The 22130-nt window shown below is 46.5% G+C and overlaps 1 long non-coding RNA gene across 3 annotated transcripts in view; it reads right to left on the reverse strand.

The window, feature by feature from the left end:
* Nucleotides 1-22130, reverse strand: part of LOC112544947 (uncharacterized) — a 253599-nt gene that overhangs the window by 46881 nt on the left and 184588 nt on the right. The window contains exon 1 of one of the 3 annotated variants that reach the window (XR_016349504.1): nucleotides 617-1220. The exons of the other annotated variants lie outside the window; for them this stretch is intronic. This is a non-coding gene — a long non-coding RNA (uncharacterized LOC112544947). Of the gene's footprint in view, nucleotides 1-616; nucleotides 1221-22130 lie in introns of those variants that run through there. 3 annotated transcript variants of the gene reach the window in all.

Below are 22130 nucleotides of genomic sequence, written 5' to 3' on the forward strand. Positions count from 1 at the left end.
CATCAGCTCAAATGATGGATGTGCAGTAATTTGATAAAGTATCATAGAGATCTAACACTACTAGCTGCTAGATACACACCTAATAGAAATGAACCACTCCTATTCACTCTGACCCAAAAGGTAGCATTTGGCCTATTGCTCATCTCCCCCAAGGACTGTACTATGATATGTTCCATTGTGTCATCTCTCTCGTAGTGAAATGGTATAATCCATACCTCAGGCCCCCTCCAGACTGAATTACTGCAGCACACTGTCCCTGGAAGACAATATTGACACTTCAAGATACTCCTGGATACCCATTCAGCAGTACCTCCCTCTTCTATCACACTCCAGAGTAGACACCGGCTTTCAGCTGAGTTTCCAGGTGTAATTCAAGATGTCGGATTTGATGTAAACAGCCATAAGAATGGCCATACTGGGTTAGACCAATGGCCCATCCAACCCAGGGTCCTGTCTGTCAACAGTGCCCAATACCTGATGTCCCAGAGGAGGGATGTCCCAGAGGGAGGGATCACAACAGGGAATCCTCATTTGATCCCTCCCCTGTCACCTACCTCCTGAGAAACAGAGGCTAGGGGCACCATTCCTACCCATTCTATGTAGCGGGTTCACTCACTTTTTTTCTTTTCACCCGGCTCTTCCCTCCAGGTGGCCGGTTGGTGGAAGTAGCTGGCTGCTCGGATGCCCCGTTTGGGCGTGGTGGTGGCTTCAGGGCACTGCCCTCCGGCAGTGACCACTCCTCAGCTGCTCTGCACCCCCCTTCCGGGGGAGAATAGTCCACATTGTTAGGATCCACTTCTCCTCCAGGGTCCTCCCAACACTCAGGGACCCCCAGTTCTTCTCCTTGGGGACTCCTAACTCCCCTCACGCCATCCTGGCCTCAGGCCTCCTGCCAGCCCCTTAACAGCCCCTCCGGGCAGGCCGCAGGATCTCTAGGCCCCTACTCCCTGGCCCCAGGCACACCTCGGCCTGCCCAGGTACCTCCTGGACTTATGGGCTGGGGCTTCCCCAGCTCAGCCTCCCCCCCGACTACCACAACTGCCTCCTTGCTAGCTGTGGCCTCCTCCTATGCGGCCCAGCCCTATAGGGCTGCCTCCATTGCTCTCCTCGGCCCTTCATGACTGCCTCCTATGCAGCACTGGGCCTCAGGCCCTATAGCCTGGGTTCCTCCTGCCTGAGCCTGCCCAGACCTGCCCCCTCCATGGAGCCTCCTTCCTCCCTGGCCATCAGGTCTTAACTGCTCTCTTCTCCAGAGCAGCAAGCAGGTAGCTGCCTCCCAGGAGCTGTTCTTATATCCCTCAGCTGGGCTCTCCTAATTGCCCACAGCTGGGCTCTCCTCCCTCCAGCTCCTTGGCCCCTTAAAGGGCCAGGGCAGGGCAACACCCTGCCACACATAGCTAATAGCCATTGACGGAGCTAAGCTCCATGAATCTATCTAGCTCTATATAAGAAATAGAGCCCACACATTTACTGTTCTCTTCCTTTGTAGTGTAGTGACCGACTCCTTTCTCCTGTTTTAATTCAGCAGCTGAGATCAACTGGGATGCTCTAGGCTTTGTTCTTTCAATACATTCATTTGAAGAGTAGAGACAGGTCATTTTCAGGAGTCAGCCACCTGTAACTTATTCCCATGTTGTTATGTAGGTCAAACAGAGCTTAAATGTGTTGGCCATCAGGGCATGGTGCCTATTGTGTGAAGTGTTTTTTGATTGGCCCACGCTTATGGGAAATTATTTGGACAGATTTAATTAGGGAGGCTGAACTATATTTGAAAAATATATCCACCCAAAATAGTATAAAATATTTTTATTACTACCTAGCTCTGACATAACATCTCCATGTGTAGATCTCAAAGCATTTTATGAAGGAAGGTCAATATCATGATCCTGACTATACAGAAGAGGAAACAGAAATAGAGGGGATGTGATTTGCCCAAGGTATCTACAGCTAGAGGGGCAGAGCCAGGAATAAAAGCCTCAGTGAAATCCTAGCTTAAATGAAGTAAACAGCAGAACTCCCTTCAATTTCACTAGACCCCTATATTTGAATGTATTTCAAGAATAGCAAAGGACTGTCCAAAACACACACACTAATAAGAAATGAGAAGTATCTGAATGCCTGCACTCATGGGGTTGATGCACAATCTAATTCCAGCTCAGCCATTCAGTGTGAGGTAACGTGAAGAGATAAAGTCATGAAAGAAGGAGCGCATACCAGTCAGTCAGAAGCTGAGCACATTTTGTAACAATGCATACAGGCTGGGCTGCTTCGTGTCCTTGAACAGGAAATTACTCTTAAATGATTAAAAAAGCTTTTACTAATGAGGGACCTATCAAAATATTCAGTAGAATCAACTCCCCTCAGCAGTGTTGTCTCCAGAGAGCTACAGCAGTGAGCTCAGCCAGTTCAAAGACACTGACTCGACAACACCATCCTGCTGCCAGTTTTCCATGACAAGGAATGCACCATCCATGTGGCTAAACAAAATCTCCCAATGGTGCAGATGAAGCTGTGATATTTAGTCAGGTGCACTGCCACAGTGCTCTCTCTTTTCCTCTCCGACTCATTGCTGTAAGCCTAAGTTGCTAAACGTTCACATAAGCACTCACGGAGCTAGACTGCTCTTAATTTTAGTAGACAACTAATTATAACGGAGAAGAGCTATACAACAGAGTGAGAAACTGACAACTCTGCTAATTTCCAAGTAGAACCTTATCCTAGAGATGCCAGAAACTGTACATTTCAAATGTGACTGCAGAGTCTTTTAAGCTGATGAGGGGGAGGCGTATGCTTTTTAAATTCTCATTAGCTCGGCTTTATTTATAGAATTATTTGTCATCAGGAATAATTTCCCCTTTTCCACTTGTCTGTGGATTTGAACTCAGAGATCTTTGCCCTCCAGTTCAACTAATGCTCTTGCAGGCCAGATTTTGTCACCATTATGTGAGCAAACAGTCCCATGAAAGTGAATGGGACTACTTACAGAATAAGGAACTACTCACTAGGAATAGGCCTGGCTGATTCTGGCCTTTTGTCAGCAAAGGTCTTTCTTTCCCCTGTGGATGGTTTTCATACTATTCTGATAGTTGGAAGAGTCATGCAAAGTGAAAATGAAATTTTCCATGCACTGGCCAAACCAGAATAAGGAGTACGGGAAGGGGGCTGGATAGTAAATAATGAGCAACTACACTAATAACTCTCAGAGCTTTTCTACATGGTGGGGTAATGCACACAACTAACATGTTGTCCAATAATTGGTCTGCTGCTGCTGCAAGCTAAAACTTCCCTAGCACACTGACCCGTAGCTCGAAATAAGCTATGCAAATAACTTATTTTGAAATTTGGCGCTGTCTACACAGTGCCAAATTTTGAAACACAGCACTATTGCAAAATGTCCCTTAATCCTATTGGAACGAGATTTACAGGGACGTGGGAATAGCAAGCCCATTATTTCAAAAGTGATTTTGAAATTACAGGCTTCTTTAAAAGATACAGATTAGCTATTTTGGGATACGGGAAGTATCCCTAATAGCGTCACTGTGTAGATGTACCCTAACATGGCCCTGACAAACGGTACTGCATTAAAGAGCATGGAGGAACTTTTAATACACACCAAGAGGGTCTACATGGACCAATCAGTGTGTAACATGTTAGCATGCTTTAGAAATCACATCTCAGTGGTGTGCATTGCTGCACCATGTAGAAAGCCCTCTGTGTTTCTGAAGAAATGTTGCAAAAGAAAAGAGTTACAAACAAAAGAACATAGGGCGGGGAGGGCAATCAGACAGCAGCAGTTCACCATGGGTAGGCCTCGATAGAATCATGAAATCATAGAACACTAGAACTGGAAGGGACCTCAGGAGGTCATTGAGTCCGGTCCCCTGCCCTCACGGCAGGACCCAGCCGGGGAACGGCTGAGGCGAGCGTGGGCAGCAAAGTAGAGATGGCGGCCTGCCCGCTGCCGCAGGTGCCCGCGGATGACGTCACCCATGACATCACATGGAGGATGCCGAAGGACGGGGGTGGGGACGTCAGGGGAAAGCCGTCCCCATATGCCACGACGGGGGATTTAAAAGGGCATGGGGAAGCAAGAAGGAGGGAAGAGGAGGAAGGCAAAGAGGGAAGGAGGGCCAGGGGACGCGGCAGCCAGGAAGGAGTGGAGATCAGCGCACAGAGCGCTTTGACAAAGGACACGAGATGGGGGACGGCAGCGGTGAGCCCTGCCCCCGACCCGGCAGGCTGGAACTAAACACGGAACCGGGGAAGAAGTGGCCCAGGGCAGGGCCGTGGAACCCATGAGTGGGGTTTAGGGACTATGGCCCCCTCCACTGAGCAGGGACGGAAGTCCCCGCCTTAGGGCCCTGGGTTGGGGCTCGGAGAGAGGCCTTCCCCAGTCCTAAGAGCGAAGCGAGTAAACCCACCCAGGGGCGCGGTCGCCGGGCGTTTCAGCCAATTCAGTAAGTTAGGCTAGGAGGTATACGGGTGAACACCAACAGACAAGGAGGGTAGAGAATGGTAAGAACAGAGCTGCAACCGGCGGCACAGGGACTCAATCGTGAGAGTGGGGGAGACATAATCCTAAAAGGGGAAGGAGACTTATAACAGGCACCAAATGTGATTTTGAAGACATCTAAGACTCACTTTGATCACTATCGGGGGGTACCAACAGCCTGCCAGGCCCCTGGGCAAGGTGGAAGGGAGTCCAGCTCCATGCTCCCAAAAGGGGTGGAGTCTTGGGCAGAAGGGGCGGGGCTGCACCACCGGCAGCATGCCGCACTGGACTCACACCCCCAGGCAGCCTACAGAGCTGCTCACAGCACACTGTGCTGCGTTCTGGCAATATTTTAAAGGGCCTAGGGTTCCAGCTACCGCTGGTCCTTCAGTAGTGGCAACAATAGCTGAGCATCCAAGGCCTTTTTGAATTGCCGGGGCCTAGGGCAATTGCCCCCTTAACTCACTCCCCCATTGGCAGGCCTGATCACTGTCTATTACACCATTCTCCAAACACCCATAACCCAGTAGAACACTTTCAATGTAAACCACACACATTCAGGGAGGCCACATTCTAATCTCAGTTACACCAGTTTAAATCCAAAATAGCGCCCGTGAAATTAAATGAATTGGTCCTTGCACTTGCAACATGTATGGTTTGAGAATCCAAATGTGGAGGGTGGGGCTGGAAACCCCGATGGGGGTAAGTAGCGGCATTACTCCAGATTTACACTAGCCTCATTGAGATCAGAATTTGGTCCAGTGAGCTAAATTCATAAGTACTTCATACAGCTTTAAACCTTACACTCAGTAGCTACGTCTAGACTGGTATGATTTTCCGCAAATGCTTTTAACAGAAAACTTTTCTGTTAAAAGCATTTGCAGAAAAGAGCGTCTAGAGTGGCACGGACGCTTTTCCGCAAAAGCACTTTTTGTGGAAAAGCGTCCGTGCCAATCTAGAAGCACTTTTGTGCAAAAAAACCCCGATCGCCATTTTCGCTATCGGGGCTTTTTTGTGGAAAACAAATCTAAGCTGTCTACACTGGCCCTTTTGCACAAAAGGACTTTTGCCCAAACAGGAGCAGCATAGTATTTCTGCAAGAAGCACTGATTTCTTACATGAGATCGTCAGTGTTCTTGCAGAAATTCAAGTGGCCAGTGTAGACAGCTGGCAAGTTTTTCCACAAAAGCAGCTTCTTTTGCGGAAAAACTTGCCCCTGTAGACACAGCCAGTGTGACCTGGGAAAGATTACAGAGATTATGTCTCAGAACAAACATTCCTGATTCACACACTCATTTGGCTGCTGCGTTTAGGAACCAGAGATGGGTTTCCAAACTGTTTAGTCAATTGACGATATCACTGGCTAACACCAGGCTTATTTTCCCAAAGAGCAGGAAGGAAATCCTTGTTAAAAAATCACACCTCCGTAAGGTTTTGGGCTTCATAAAACCTTCCAGAATATTAAGCCCCACATGTGCCCCAGGCCAAAGGAAACAGCCCCTACCCCCCCCCCCCCCCCCCCCCCCCCCCCCCCCGAAGGCTTTTAAACTCATTTTAAATCCAGGAGAAGAAACCAGTACAAACACAAATTATCTATGCTTCCTTCTCCATTACAGAATAACACAATAAATACTCCATCAAATGCCCAGGACGATACAGATGGTGACTAGAGTGAACGGACCATCTTTCAAGCACCAGTTGCAAAGTGACACACTCACTCTTTTACACCCACCTCTCATTTCAGACTGAGCTGGAAATTCGTACTAAAGGCATGCACTGCAGATGGCGACGCGTAAAGGGTACGCATGTCACATTTAGAGGTGCTGAGAGCGTGCACAATTATCAGAATGCTCTCCCTGTGATGTCTTCTGTCACCTCATCAGCAGAGTGAGAAAGCCACAAGCCTCCTGGATAGCATGTCAGTAAAGGTGCTTTGTCAAAACATAACCCAGATTATTTCATTCCCGGCCAACTAAGGTACCTCAAGAAAGACTATCACATGACTAGCCACCAGAGAGCCATTGTTCTGATGGAGAGATGGGTGTCACCAGCTGGTGAAATATATACCATCCCCTTGCACTTTCTGAAAAGGGAAAAGGTCTTTTTATTAGCCAATCAGAGCACCTTAAACAGTTGAGCAAGGGAGATGCCTAACTCCAGGGGAAGGGCCAAGGATGTATTGTGTGTCTGTAACTGGAATCAGAGGTACCTTCTTGAATTCCCAAATATGGTGATAGCAGCTCTGCCTGGTGCACATTGCTGGTTAGTGTCCTGGGTCCACTTTCTGTTCAATGATTGCTCTTATTAAAAAAAAAAATAGCACGAGAACAGCTTGTTCCCACAATTTTTCTAAGATCAGTCAGTAGAGGATAGCACAACATGGCCAGATGCATGCGTAAGAGGAGGGAAGAGGAGGGACATGAGAAGCAAATAGTCGTGCCTGGAAAGCACCTAGCACTGTAGGGCCTTGATGTTACTGTAATGATCGTGGTATTTAAGAGCTTCAGAGGGGTAGCCTGAAGAAGTGGGTTTTGCTCACAAAAGTTCATGACACCATCTACATGTTTTGTTAGTCTTCAAGGTGCTACTAGACTATTCGTTGTTTTTTAAGTTTTTCAGGGTAATTAACTACAACAACACAGCACGGGAAGAAAGAGAGAAGCCAGAAGACAATTCAGGAGAGTTGTACAAAAATGGGAAAGAGATGGGAGAAAGTTGATAAAGGAAAGCCAAGCAGGCAGCATAAAACCAAGCTGAGAGAGGAGGGAAAAAAGAGAGAGAAAGACAGAGCATGTGAAAGGGAATTTAGAGAAAACCAGGAAGAGAAGAAGCGAAGCATTAGCAGAACATAATGAGGAAATGGGAAGACAATAAAAGAAGGAAGGAAGGAAAGAACATCCGAGAGAGAGAAATCTGAATATGGAATGGGCATAAATAAACATAGAGGTATAAAGAGCAAACAGCCCCGAGAGATGGAAAGGGGTCCGGCCAGGGGCAAGAGAAATTACAAAAGGGAAAAAGAAATAAAGTTCGAACCTCCGAAATCCAGAACTCCTTGGTGCAGCAACATCCGTGGTCCGACAGAACCAGGGATGTTGCAGGATCAGAGAGCCCCAGCACCTAGGAGAGCGAACCCCATCCCCAGGGAGCCCTAGCCAGCAGGCAGCAGTGGAACCTGTGAGCCCTGTCTCCAGATTTCCCCGGCTGGGCAGGGCCACTGCAGGGCAGCCAGTAGCAAAAGCAGGGCAGCAGGCAAGTCCGATCCTTAGGGATTCCCAGTCTGGCAGGGGAGAAGCGGGGCCTCAGCAACTGGGAAGCTTCATTCCCGGGGAGCCCCAGCGGGCTGGAGCTCAAATCCAAGCTCTGCATGCTGGAGCCCAGTGGCAGAGGGGCAGAGTGGAGCCGGAGTGGTGGCAGGGAAGAGTTCCCGGTAAGGTGGGTGCTTATGCAAGCACCCAGGAGAGATTCAAATGCCGCTTGCCTGATTAGCGGAGCGCCCACTGTGCCCAGAGCCTGTGTTTCTACTGGTGGTGCACACCTGCACATGCCTTGGTGCATATAACAACAATATTCCGCACATGAATGGAAAAGCTTAGAGGGAACATTGTGGCAGGGACCTTCCCGATCCACCAAATTCTCTCATTCGGGATGGGTCGGGTCCCGAGGGTGCTGGACAAGGGAGGGCCAACAGTCAGAAGCAGACAAGTTGAAAGGAGAGAGCACAAAGAACATGCTGACATGAGAGTGAGAGCCAGACACACACAGACATTAGAATAATAGTGACTTTACTGGGCCTTCATATTAAGGGGGCTGTTTTATGTTAGTTCGATTTCTCAACAGTGCTGATTTCCCCATTACCCTTAACGTTAGTTTGCATTCCCAGAATGCATCTGTGTTTGATTTACATTTTGCAGATCTGTGTGAATTATTATTCCCCTCCCAGCTGTGCTGGGTGCCCTAACATTTGTAAAGTGCTTTGTGGCCACTGGGTCAAAGACTCGGGTCCAAAGCTCATGGACGTCCATGCACAGACAGGCCTCTATGGACTTTGGTTCGGGTTCTTGAAGGGCAGCATGCTGTAATGTTATTGCTCACCGGGGGTATGACTTTACCCCCTTCTCCACATGGCTCTCACCCTGGCAATGCAGAAGATGGAAATCAAGATTTTTTCCCCCGCCCCCTTTCCTGGCCCTGACACTAGGAAATCTGCAGGCCCAGCAATCCATGTAAAGGAGGGAGCGAGTTATGGGAGAAGGGATGGGCCATAGGCAGTGGCACATTAAACATTGGCCAACAGGGCTCCTGCACTGGGACCCCAGAAAATTAGGGGGCTCCCAGAAAAATGGCCATTCCTGCACCCCAAAGTGCTCCGCCCACTACGCACTCCTGCCAGGGACCAGGGTGGAAGGGCTTGCCCCAGTCAGCCTTCCCACCCAGCACTCCTGCCAGGAGTGTGGAGGCATCTGGGGAGAGGATCCCACTTGCTTTGTCCCAGAGCCCCACAAGCCCCTAATCCCTCTCTGCCCATAGGCAAAGCTAAGGGGTGATGCTCATTTTCTAAGAAGTTTAACTCGCGGGGCTCTATTTCCTTTTCTGCATTTCTCATCCACAATGGAGAGTCCCCCTTTACGAGAGCCAGGATCACCAGGACACCTCCCACCGGAGAAGCCTTGGTAACATGGGTCCAGCAGAACATGCTGCCAAGGGACAACAGTGTTGGGGGCAGTTATTCAGAGGCATGGAGCCTTTACATCCGTGTTTCTTAAGCAGTTTGAGGTGTGCCACGAAGAACAGAGTTCTGTCCTTAAAGGGGCAAGTGACTTTTTTTTTTTTTTTTTTTTTGGCTTAACAAAAAATCCTTGCTCTTCATAAAAAGAAATATTGTTTGGTATTCCTCAGTCTTAAAAAGTTCAAGAAACCCTGCTTTACATGGTGGATATGGACTCCTGGGGAAAAAACAGCCCACACATCTCTTCCCTAAAAGGCTAAATACCAGACCCCTAGCAGCAACATATGGTTGGCAATTAGGCAAAGCTTCCTGAGGGAGAATGGATAAGATGGCCCTGTGTGACTAGAGAAAGTGGTGACTTCCTCACTCACAAATTAGCAATCATGCCAAGTTCTCTGGTGACAAACTGTCTCGAGAAGACGTTCCTAGCAATGGCTTTAATTTATTATCCCATTGCAACGTGCTGCAGAATCCAAAACACTTTTAAAGTCACCCCTGGCTTGATGGCCTAGCCCTTCACATTGGGTTATTATATCCGCTGTAAAATGGCTCATGTGGATAAAATACAGCTTTCTGAATTTATTGCCACTTTAAGGTCAGCCTCTGTGGCAAGTGCCTGGGAAATCTGAGGCCAGATGTAGTCAATGCAATAGTAATTCTGAGTGAATATTTAAGTGCTGTGTAGTACAAGGACCAGATCCTCGGCAGATGTAAATCTGCTTTGCATCACTGAAGTGGATGGAGCTACACCAGCTGAAGATCTGATCTAACAGCTTCAATTCTGCACCCCCGGAATCCACTTCTGTGCCTGGAATTTAAACCGAGGAATCAGCCATCGCAAACTCACCTCCTTAAAAAAAAAAAAAAAATACACGATATGGCCACGCACAAGGGGGGAGTTTCTCTATGGTCCTAGTAACATTTTGCGGAGGAGCAAAGCCATCCTCTAGGGGTAGTCTGGCAATGCTTTCTACCCATGAGGGCTTCATCAGCGACTGACACAACATTAGCAGGCACAATAGCTTTCAGAGCCATCTGTGGGAAAACTAGGGCCGTGTCCAGACTCAGGGTTTTTTTCGGGAAAAGTAGCCTTTTCCCGAAAAAACTTCCCCTGCGTCCAGACTCAAGCCGCGTTCTTTCGAAATTATTTCGAAAGAACGCGGCTTTTCTTTCGATGGCGGTAAACCTCATTTCACGAGGAAGAACGCCTTCTTTCGAAAGTTCCTCTTTCGAAAGAAGGCGTTCTTCAATGTAAAGAGGCCGTCTTCGAAAGAGAGCATCCAGACTCGCTGGGTGCTCTCTTTCGAAAAAGCGGATTTCTCTTTCGAAAGATCCGCCTGCAGTCTAGACGCGATCTTTTGAAAGAGGCTCTTTAGAAAGATGCTTTCGAAAGAGCCTCTTTCGAAAGAAGCCTGCAGTCTAGACATAGCCAAAGAGGCTACGTCTAGACTGGCATGATTTTCCGCAAATGCTTTTAACGGAAAAACTTTTCCGTTAAAAGCATTTGTGGAAAAGAGCATCTAGATTGGCACGGATGCTTTTGCGCAAAAGCACTTTTTGCAGAAAAGTGTCCATGCCAATCTAGACGCAGTTTTGCACAAGAAAGCCCCGATCGCCATTTTCGCCATCGGGGCTTTTTTGCGCAAAACGGTTCTCAGCTGTCTACACTGGCCCTCTTGCGCAAAAGCATTTGTGCAAGAGGGCTTTTTCCCTGAATGGGAGAGTCATTGTATTTGCAGAAGAACACTGACAATCTTACATTACATCGTCAGTGTTCTTGTGCAAATTCAAAGCAGCCAGTGTAGACAGATAGCAAGTTTTTCCACAAAAGCAACCACTTTTGCAGAAAACTTGTCAGTCTAGACACAGCCTAGAAAGTATGCCTGGGCCCAAGTCGTGTGATATAAATCTGCAGAAGCAGGAAAATTCCAAGCCTAAAAGGCTAACCCTGCATTCCTGATCATAACTGCTCTTCAGTGACCTGGGTGATGTTAAGCAATACCTACTTCAGCTCATCTGTCTCTTGGCTGTGGCATGAAGTTAGAAGCTTGCCATTAGAGAACGGATTACTGCTAGCCAGCTAGCAACAAATGGCGTTACCGCCAGTACATTCACACACCACCCTCCTCGCAGCACATTTACATTTGTCGATTTCAGGCCCAATCCTGCTCATTTTACTCCCAGGAGACTGTTTGCGGAAGGCAGGAAGGATTTGCCCCTTAATCTGCTTTTACTTCATAGTAATTTCCCATTCTCTACTCCAATACTAAACCTCCTTCTCCCTCCCTTCTTGTCTTCCACCCTATACTGGCACACAGCAAAAAAAATCCTCCCATTCTTCCTGCAAGCGTGTGTATATCTCTTTATTTTTAAATATTGTGGCTTCCAAACATCTGTCTCTGTGGGGTATAATCTTACTGATGAAATATTTCATGTTTTCCTTGAGCCCCTGTCAATATGTCTCCCTGTTATCAGCTTAGCAGATGGAGATGAAAAAGAAATAACTTCAACTTACCTGCATATGCATAGATATGTTGATTTCAGGACAAGTATTATAGTAGTTTTAGCCATGTGACATGGGTTGATTTTTTAAACTTCCTCTTTTCTTTCATGCCAATTGTAATTCCCAGCGCTTAACATTTTTTATCTTTAGATACCAAAGCACTTTATAAAAGAAGTCATTATTCCCATTTTACAGATGGGGAAACTGAACTCCAGGGAACGATAACCCAATAACCAATGGCATCATCAAGAAATGAACCCAGGACTCCTAAATCCCCATTGAGTGCTCTATTCATTAGGCTATATACTCTTCAACCTACACAGTGCCTTTTTCAGCCACAGATCTCAGACAGATAAGCAGTGTTACACTAATTTGTAGATGGAGAAACCGAGGCCCAGAGAAGTTCCATGACTTGGCCAATGTTGCACAGTGAATCAATGGCTATGTATTTTGGTCACCTAACTCCTGTCCCAAGCCTGTATTCATTCCTTTGAACATCCAACCATTCCTTTGACAATGTTGGGGCCAAAAGCCTCTGAAATCCATCTTTCCACTGATTTGGTGGGCTTTCGGTCAGCCCTTAAAAATTGTGCGGTCAAAAGTGTTTCATTGATTACCAGATCACATTTTTCCAGAAAATTCATTTTTTTTCTCAAAAATACTTAGCAATAGTAAGCCCCTCTCCCCAACACACACTTTGAAAAGCAATTCAGAACAAGACAGAAATGAAGGAAGAACCGAGGTTTCCTTGTTTTTCCTCAAAGATTTAGATGCATTTCTCAGAGAGGGGAAATTTCCTGGAGCCTCCAAACCAGCTGCTCATCTTCCCCCAAGAATAAGAGTCTGATTCACTGGTGCATTGTGCAGTCATATACGCTCATGCAAAGCCACCATAAAGTGTATGTGCATCATTCACTAACACATCAGAAGGGTCGGTCATGATTCTCATTCACACTAAAACTCCTTTGCAGCATCAATGTAAAGCACCAGCAAGCACGTTGGTAAACTTTGTATTGTTTTATACCTGCTTTGCTCGATGTCAAGGATGATGCAGACAGAGGACAATGGAGAATCAAGGTCTTCTCTGTTAACATTTCTTTCCGGCATTATCTGGGGGGGACGACACTCCTATGCCTATATCCTGGCATTGCACATACGAGTTAAGACAGGCACATTTCAAAAGCATTGCTGCTCCTATTCTCACACGCTGCTTTTAAAGTTTCGGTATCTTGGCCCTATCACTAGCAAGTACCATCTTAAAAAACAAAAACAAACAAAACACCCAGGGTATGTCTACACTACCCCGCTAGTTCGAACTAGCGGGGTAATGTATGCATACCGCACTTGCTAATGAAGCCCGGGATTTGAATTTCCCGGGCTTCATTAGCATAAGCGGGGAGCCGCCATTTTTAAATCCCCGCTGCTTCGAACCCCGTGTAGCGCGGCTACACGGGGCTCGAACTAGGTAGTTCGGACTAGGGTCCTATTCCGAACTACCGTTACTCCTCGTGAAACGAGGTGTACCGGTAGTTCGGAATAGGCACCCTAGTCCGAACTACCTAGTTCGAGCCCCGTGTAGCCGCGCTACACGGGGTTCGAAGCAGCGGGGATTTAAAAATGGCGGCTCCCCGCTTATGCTAATGAAGCCCGGGAAATTCAAATCCCGGGCTTCATTAGCAAGTGCGGTATGCATACATTACCCTCCTAGTTCGAACTAGAAGGGTAGTGTAGACATACCCCCAGAGCAGTTAAGCGCATGAATCAACGGCCCCATTTCAGTTTAACCACGTTTGAGTAATTCTAACACATGTTGTTCAGTTTCTTTTTTGCTCCCTTCCTCTACAGAACTCCTTTCCGGCACATCTACACTGCAGCTGACAGCACCTCTGAAAACCGGCACTCTCTGGTCTGGCAAACGACCACAGATGGCGGGAGGGCCAGAAGCCTGTGTGGGGCTGGGGGCAGGGGAACTGGAGCCTCACAGCAGTGCTGGGGCCAGGCTGGAGAACCCCGGAAGCCCGCAGCAGGGCCAGGGAACCTTGGTTGCCCATGGCAACACGGGGCCAAAGGCTGAAGAAGTGAGGCCATCCATGGCAGTGTGCAGCCCGGGCTGGAGAACTCCAGCTGCCCATGGCAGCACAGGCTCAGTAGCATGTGGACGCATAGAGTCGGGGGCCGGAGAATCCTGACAGCACATGGCAGCATGGGGCTGCAGAACCGTGGCCTCCCACGGCAACTCGAGGCCAGGGTCAGGGAGCTGGCAGTAGAAGGATGAACAGCCCTGCTGGGGAAGGAGTCGAGGGGGTGAGAGGCAGAAGGCTGGCTGGCTCCAGCCCAGTGACAGGGAACACTTCCCTGATGTGGCAAATACTCTCGTTTGGGACCGGTCACGTTCCAACGATGTCAGACCAGGGAAGGGAGTTCCAACCGTACTTCAAATCTCAGAATACCGAGATATGGGGAAATAACCAACATGTCTGCAGATGTCTGCAGTGTATGATTGCAATCAAGGGGTGAGGCTAGAATTGATGCTTTCAGATTCTTTTGTAAATCCCACCTTAAAAACTCTCCACATGCATGAGGCTCAGGAAGAACCCAGGGAGGATCCTCTAAGCACCTTCCCTTCAGTTGTTTTGGTCAATAACCCGGAGTTAGATCTTAAAGGCTTTACACTTCCTAACTATATTAAGCAACCACATCATGGCTACAGAATGCAAGCGTGTAGGAGGACAGAGTTAGAGGCATGCCTGAAATGGACCCAGTTTTTAAAGCGAGGGAAAAGAGTGTTGGGAAATCCAGAAACCCATCCGTGTTGTTGACTAATTTAAGACAAAGAACTTAAACAGTTGTTCTGGGACCAATATAAAAATCAAAACCAACCAAATGTCATAGCCAAATGCTACATATTTATGAGGCTTCCCTTTCTTTCCAACTTCAATGCACCAGGAGGCTTGCTTTAAAAAGGAAAGAATCCTCTCTAGGACTTCCCCTCAGCTAATGAACTCATCCTTCCAAACGCCTGCTTTTATTTTGGCACACGCAGGCTGTCTAGGGGTCTAAAATAAGATGAGACACTTGCACATGACATACCCACATGGCACCTGCCCTATTATACCTGACAAACAAAAGATTACTGAGAATCTCTCTGTTTCCCTTCCTTTCCCACCCCCCAACTCCTTGCTACACAGAAAGGCCATTTTGCCCACAGAAAAAGAAAATAAGCAATAATCTCTGAGAAATCTTCACCGGTATTTAATGACTAGTTGGGTAGTTAATGGCCTGAGGCACAGCCGATGGCCATTAAAGCGCTGGAAAAAAAAGCATAGTCATTAGCTATACTCAGCTGATTCGAGAGTTTCTGGGAAAGAGGACAAAAATCACATCAAATGATACTGTTTCTTTGCCTTTTTACATTCAGATATATTGCAGAAGAAAATATCAGGGCTGTAAACTAGATTAGGTCAGTTAATGATCATAGTGCAAGGAGCACCAGAGATAAATTCTACCATTCCAGACCATACCATACCAATTCTACCATTCCAGACCATACGGACATAAGACAGGGCCTGAGTCTCGGTTGTAGCAAAGCCCTTTCACATCACGGAGAGGGGTATCCAAGTGGAATGTTTGTGCACATATGAAATGTGCCACCACACTGTAGAGCGGGGTATAAAAAGGCATTAGTGTAAATGAGACTCAATCCCACCATTATACAATAATTCAGTGTAACACATTAGTTGATTGAGCTTTAGTTCAGCACCAGTCCTAAAATCATAAGGGTTGATATATTCGGATTATATACATAATCCTATCTCGATAAAGGTAAACACATAGGAATTATAAATGAAATAAATCTGAAGCAATATAGGATGAGAGGTGGGGGGAGGGAAAAAAACCTCAAGAGGGTCAGGAGATAATGAAGATTATACTTCAATATTGGGATTATGATGTTAGTTCTTTATTGCAATAAAACTGGATAGAGATCTTTTATATCAGGGACAGAGCTTAGCAGTAAGGACGGAGTAATCTTCTGGGAATTATGCATACAGGCTTGACATCATTTTTATTGGATGGCTGATGAACTGGAAAACTCCAGGATAGCCTGGCTTTAATTTGTAATCTTAATTTTCATATAAATCGGTACAGTTGGAGGAAGGGGGATGGAGATATAGAGAGACTTTGATGCTGTGCTAGTATTGTAGTATTAAGACAATACTGATCTAAGTCTGCAAAGGCAAGGTATCCTGTCTCTTTGTCTTTTCCATCTGTTTCCCATCTCGCTCCAACATTTCTTTTTGAAAAACGTGTTTAACAACTATGCGTGGCCCAGACGAGATAATGTTAGTACAACCTTCCCTCACCTCCTCAGAAAATGATCCGCAATAAATCTCCTTATCGGGTGTTGCATACATGCACCGTTAATAGGAAAGGCCTCAGCTCTGCCAATGGCAGATTGCTCATCAGAATGTGGTACTGCGAAAAAAGATGGGCCAGAAGAGTCTAGCACATTGGGATTGATTGTATCCCCCTGTTTGGTCTGACACACCCTGACTTTGCTGGCCATCAGAGGACAATACAAAGCACATCTATTTTCTGTCATCAACATCGTCAAATGTGGTTGCCTAAAGCTAGGCCCCAAATTCACATTTCAGCCCCGGAGTAGACAGCCTGACTTTGAGGCCTAGACAACCACAGCTCCCATCGCAGATTCCTCTGGGAGTTCTGAGGAGATATGACAGTGCTGGGCAATAGTAACTGAGCCAACATTCTGGTTACTGCTGCTCCAATTAAATTCTGTAGAACAGATCTTGTGAACTGGGCCTACCTAATGGGTGGAGGAGAGCTGGAAGGCTAATTAAGCCATGAGGCACAGGAAGGAAGTAGGCCGGGAGAAAGCAAACAGAGAGAGGGAGAGTGCTCTTCCCTGTGGGTACGTCTAGACTGCATTTTTTTTCGAAAGGAAATATGCAAATATGGTGCTAATTTGCATATCTTCTTCTGATCACTTTTTTGAAAGCGGATTTTTCTAAAGCGAAAGTAGTCTGGGTGCAGTTTTTTTTGGAAACAAAACCCTTTTTCGAAAAAAAACACTCTTCCTAAAAAAAGGAGGTTTACGCAGTTTTTCGAAAAAGGGTTTTTTTTTTCCAAAAAAAAAATGTGTCCAGACTACTTTCACTTTTGAAAAACCCACTTTTGAAAAAGCAATTGGAAGAAGATATGCAAATTAGTGCCAAATTTGCATATCTCTTTTCGAAAAAAAACCCATAGTCTAGACCCGTGGTCACCAACTGGTCGATCGCGAGCTACTGGTCGATCTCAGGGCCTTGACCAGTCGCTCGCGAGGCGTCCTGTCCGCCTCGCCCCCATTTCCCTCCCATCCCTGCTCTGCTCTGCTCTGCCGGCCGGGTGTATTGCGGGAGGGAGCATCGGCTCCCTGCACCGGACTGTAGGGGTGAGTCAGCCCCGTGGGAGGCGCGCAGAACGTTTACTGGTGCGCGGGAGGGGTGGGGGGTTGGCCCTGGGGCTTCCCGGCATGGGGGGGTTGGCGCTGGGACAAGCGCGCACGGGGCTTCCCTGCACGGGGGAGGACGGGTCGGCCCTCTGGGCAGGCACGCACGCGAGGCTTTCCTATGCGGGTGGGGGGGTTGAATAAAAAACATGAATAAAAAACAGACCATTTATTTCATAACTATAAACACGTGATTTTAATTGTATGTATCGCATAATTTAAAAATAAACTGTTCATCAGAGTGTGTAAGTAAGGGCTGGGGATAGCAAGTGAGGGACAGGAGGAGAATAAAGAGGGCGGGGCTTCAAGGAAGGGGCGGGGCGGTAGATCTTCGCCTGTTCTGAGATTTAAAAAGTGATCTTGGGTGTAAAAAGGTTGGAGACCACTGGTCTAGACGCAGCCTGTGTGTCCACACAGCAGGGCCTAACTTGAAATAAGCTATGCAAATTCACCTACATCAATTGCGTAGCTTATTTTGAAATAGCTTATTTCAAAATTGGGAGCATCTAGAAAGCACTTATTTTGAAATAGAGCACTCTTCCTTCGCCTTCCCTCACTCCTCATACAATGAGGATTACAGGAGTTGGAGTAAGAAGTCCTCCAGCTTGACAGTATTCTGAGATTATTTCAAAATAACTGCCTGCTGTGTCAACGCAGACTAAGTTATTTTGAAATAATGCTAGTTATTTTGAGATAATGTTGCTGTGTAGCCCTACTGTTAAGGCTATAGCTGTAAGGCTGTATAGTATACAAAGGTGGTGGAAGCCAACATTATGAATAACTATGTTGGGTCTTTTGTCAACAAAAAGGTGTCTGAGCTGTTTGTGGACTTGAGAAGGGACTGGAATGAGCAAGGCCCTGCCACAAGACAGATGTTCAAAGCCCAGAATTTCCATTTCACAGGAACTGTCGACATTTCAAAATTAGCTTTTATTCCAAAATGTATCCGTGCAGGGCTCTGCACATGGAACCCACTCTGCCACCCTGAATGGAATGAAGGCTTGTTCATGCTAGCCATTGTGGGGGCTGTCCCCACTTCAGTATTTACAGTCACAGTAGTTCCAACACACAAAGGATGGGAGAGGAAAGAAACAAGGTGACTTGTCCTTGGTCTCCCAACAGGCAAAGGTGGTCGGAGTGTACTAGCCTCCTGATTCCCAATTAAGTGCCCTACTCACACTTATCCATTATCTAAACTTTGGGCTAATTCTTATTCTTTCAGAAGGGCTTGATCATCCTTGCTTTCATGTCACTTCCCTACCCCCATTCTTTCCCTCTGTTTGCCACAGTGTCCTGCTTGAGGAGAAGACGACAAACTGTTGTTTGCCAGTGCCTTAAGTCCTCAAAATGCAATGCAAGAGTGATATGAGAATTGAAACAGACCGCTACTACGGCCATAATCCCCAAAGGAAAGCACGCTTGTCTTATAAACAGTTCTGTCACACTGGATTTATTTGGATGGAAGAAGAAAAGTAAAGCAGTGTTTACATAAATAACACTGAGTTCTGAGTTGGACAACTATCAAGGATGAGTAACTGCTCCACAGCTGACATATTAAATCAATCAGTAATACTCTGATGAATAAGAAATGGGCTGACTATTCCACACCAACCCCCATCAGCCCATAATCTCTCTCTGCTTCTTGATGAGGTAACAAAATACACGACATTCATAGAACAGCTGCTTTCATAAGGACAGCAATAATGAAAAAAAAGCTCCCAGAATTCCTCCACACTTGAGCATCAAAACAAGATTTGCGGGGAGAAAATTAAAATGCCAACAAGATTTATATTTACCTATGCAGATGTCCTGCGGTCCTAGGCTTTAAAACATGGGCTATTATATTAGAGCCAGAGAGAAGAAAAAAGACCCAACCTTCATTTCATGTTCAAAATATACAGCTATTTTAAAATGAAGGGAACAGGCAAAGTTGTTTAGCAACAACAAAAAAACAACTAGTGCCAAAATGGAAAGAGTGAATGACGGAAAATAACCTGATACTCGGGCATAAAGTGTACATTTCTTTATTGTATTAGTGTCACAGATGCTGTATATAAACTATTTGCTCCACTACGGCTTTTGGTTCTGAGGGGTGGCTGTGATGTGCTCAGTGAAATTATGTCTACACAGCAGCGTTATTTCGGAATAACTGACATTATTTTGAAATAACAGAGTGTGCCTCTACACGGCAAGACATTATTTCAGAATAATGTTGAGCTGGAGGACTTCTTACTCCGACTCCTGTAACCCTCATTTCATGAGGCTGAAGGGAAGTCGACGGAAGAGTGTTCTGTAGACAGCGCGAAAGCCAGATTAAGCTATTTCGACTTCAGCTAGGCAATTGACGTAGCTGAAGGTGAGTATCTTAATTTGACTTTTGTCCTGCAGTGTAGATGCACTCTGAGATATTACAGGGGCTCGCCTCCTCTCATTTTCCCACTTCTAACTCAGTCACATGTGTCTTCTTCCTCCAGTCTTGCTTGCCCCTGATTCCTAACCGTCTCCAGGCAAGAAGATCCACGGTCACTGACCGGTACTGGAAAAAACGTAAAAAACCCCGAATAGTCTTGCAGCACCTTAAAGACTAACAAAGCATGTAGATGGTATCATGAGCTTCAGGCCCCCGCCCTAGCCCCTCGAGCCAGTGAGGCTCCCTTCTCCCTAAGCCAGCCAAAAACTAGCTCCCGCACCCAGCCACTGGTCACAGCCCTCCAGGCTGCCCCGCCTCCTCCTTGATTCAGATTCCTGGGCAAAGTGTCACCTGATTGACTCCTCCACTTAGCTCAGGTGGCAGGTTGGCCTGGGCCATTCCCTACCTGCCCCCCTCAGGAGTTCTCACCCAGAGTTCCCATCCCCCACTGGGCACCGCCCACACACAGAGTCACTACCGAGCTTCACAGGACAGTAGGGAAGTAGTGGGGGCAAAAGATCGATCTGACTTCAAGATTAAACTAGATAGGTTTATGAAGGGGATGGTTTGATGAGAAAACATGATCATGATCTTGGTAACTAACTGACCATTCATTATCAGTGGTAGATAGGTCAATGGAGGGATGATAGGTGTTACTATAGAGAACTTTCTGAGTGTCTGGCTGGTGAGTCTTGCCCACATGCTCAGGGTTTAGCTGATCGCCATATTTGGGGTCGGGAAGGAAATTTCCTCCAGGGTAGATTGGCAGAGGCCTTCCTCTGTAGCATGGGGTACAGACCACAGCTGGAGGATTCTCTGCATCTTGGGGTCTTCAAAGTATTTGAAGGCTTCAATATCTGAGATACAGGTGAGAGGATTATTCTAGGAGGGGTGGGTGAGATTCTGTGGCCTGCACCATGCAGGGGGTCAGACTAGATGATCATTATGGTCCCTTCTGACCTTAAAGTCTAAGAGTAGGAATCACATGTTTTGTTAGTCTTTGAGGTGCTGCTTGACTATTTCTTGTTTGTTAAGTTTTTCCAGTTACAGACTAACTCGGCTACCCCCTCTGAAGCTTTTTAACCAGTATTGGTTCAAGGGGTCAAGAAGTAACAGTGACCACAATATAATTAACAACTGATGTATCTGGGGTAAGGATCATACCAAAAAACTAGCAGGTCCTCGAAAGAGTAGAGAAAGGAGAACCTGATGACAATGTACTTGAACGTTCAGAAAGCCTTTGTTGAAATCCCTGGCAAGACTTTATTAAGGGAATTAAGTAGTTGTTAGGGCGAGATGTATAGCTCAGTCATGAATAAAAAGGAGGAAAAAGACATAGGGGAGAAAAGGAACATAGGGGGCAATTATCATACTCAAAAAAGGTTAACAGTGAGACGCCCCAACATACCACAACCAAAGTTGTTTAATGTACTCCCTTGTTTTGAAAAGGGGGTGAACCACGAGGTGGCAGATGATACCAAATTATTTACATTCATCAAATCAGGAAAAAGATTGTGGGGGATTTCAGAGAGATCTAACAAATGAAATTCAGTGTTGACAAATACAAAGTTATGCACATTGAAAGCAATAACTGGAACAACTCATGTCTGTCGCTAGGCTCTAAACAAACTGTTGCCAATCTGAAGAGTGGAAAATGGTATTTTGGACAGCTCAAAGAAAGCCACTCCTCGATGTGCAGTAGCAATGAAAAAAAAATTGGGGTGGAATAGGAAAAATGGAATGAGAAAATAATGCTGAAATATTATAATCATCTTACTATATAAATCAATTACAGTATTCACCTCACTGGCAATACAGTATTCACCTCTGGTCACGCCATCCCAAATAAACTATAGCACAGTGGTTCTCAACCTTTCCAGATTATTGTACCCTTTTCTGGTGTCTGATTTGTCTCGTGTACCCCCAAGTTTCATCTCACTTAAACATGGCTTGTTTATAAAATGTCTCAATATATTTTAGAGATTTTGTCTCTGTCTGAGTCCATCTGTCTGCCTGTGAGTCCATCCGTGCAAGAACTTCTCCTAAATGGTAGGAGCTTGAACCACCAAATTTGGTATGCAGCTTCCTCTTATCCTAACTTAAAGCAAGATCAGGGTTTGGTTGTGCCAGGAAAATGGGATGTACCTGGAATGAGATTGCTTCTCATAAAACCATACAGAAAAGCGACAGACACACCAGGCAGGTTGTGCCAGGAAAATGGGATGTGCCTGGAATTCGATTGATTTCCATAATATGGAATGGGAGGGAGCTGAGCGGAGGGACTATACTCACAGACACCATTGGGGGCAGGGAGCACAAAGGGTATCTATACTGCAGAGCGACCACTAGGGGCAGCCAGCTGGGGACTGGGTTCACCATCTTGCCTGCCACTAGCCCCGGTAGTAGACCCTTGTCCCAAACCCCAACCCCTCTCCCCAGCCTTCAGCTCTAGCGCAGGACCCCCATCACAGGAACCACCGCACACCC

The sequence above is a fragment of the Pelodiscus sinensis genome, chromosome 4, assembly GCF_052426305.1.
Source record: "Pelodiscus sinensis isolate ZL-2025 chromosome 4, ASM5242630v1, whole genome shotgun sequence".
In the NCBI taxonomy this organism is placed as follows: domain Eukaryota; kingdom Metazoa; phylum Chordata; order Testudines; family Trionychidae; genus Pelodiscus; species Pelodiscus sinensis.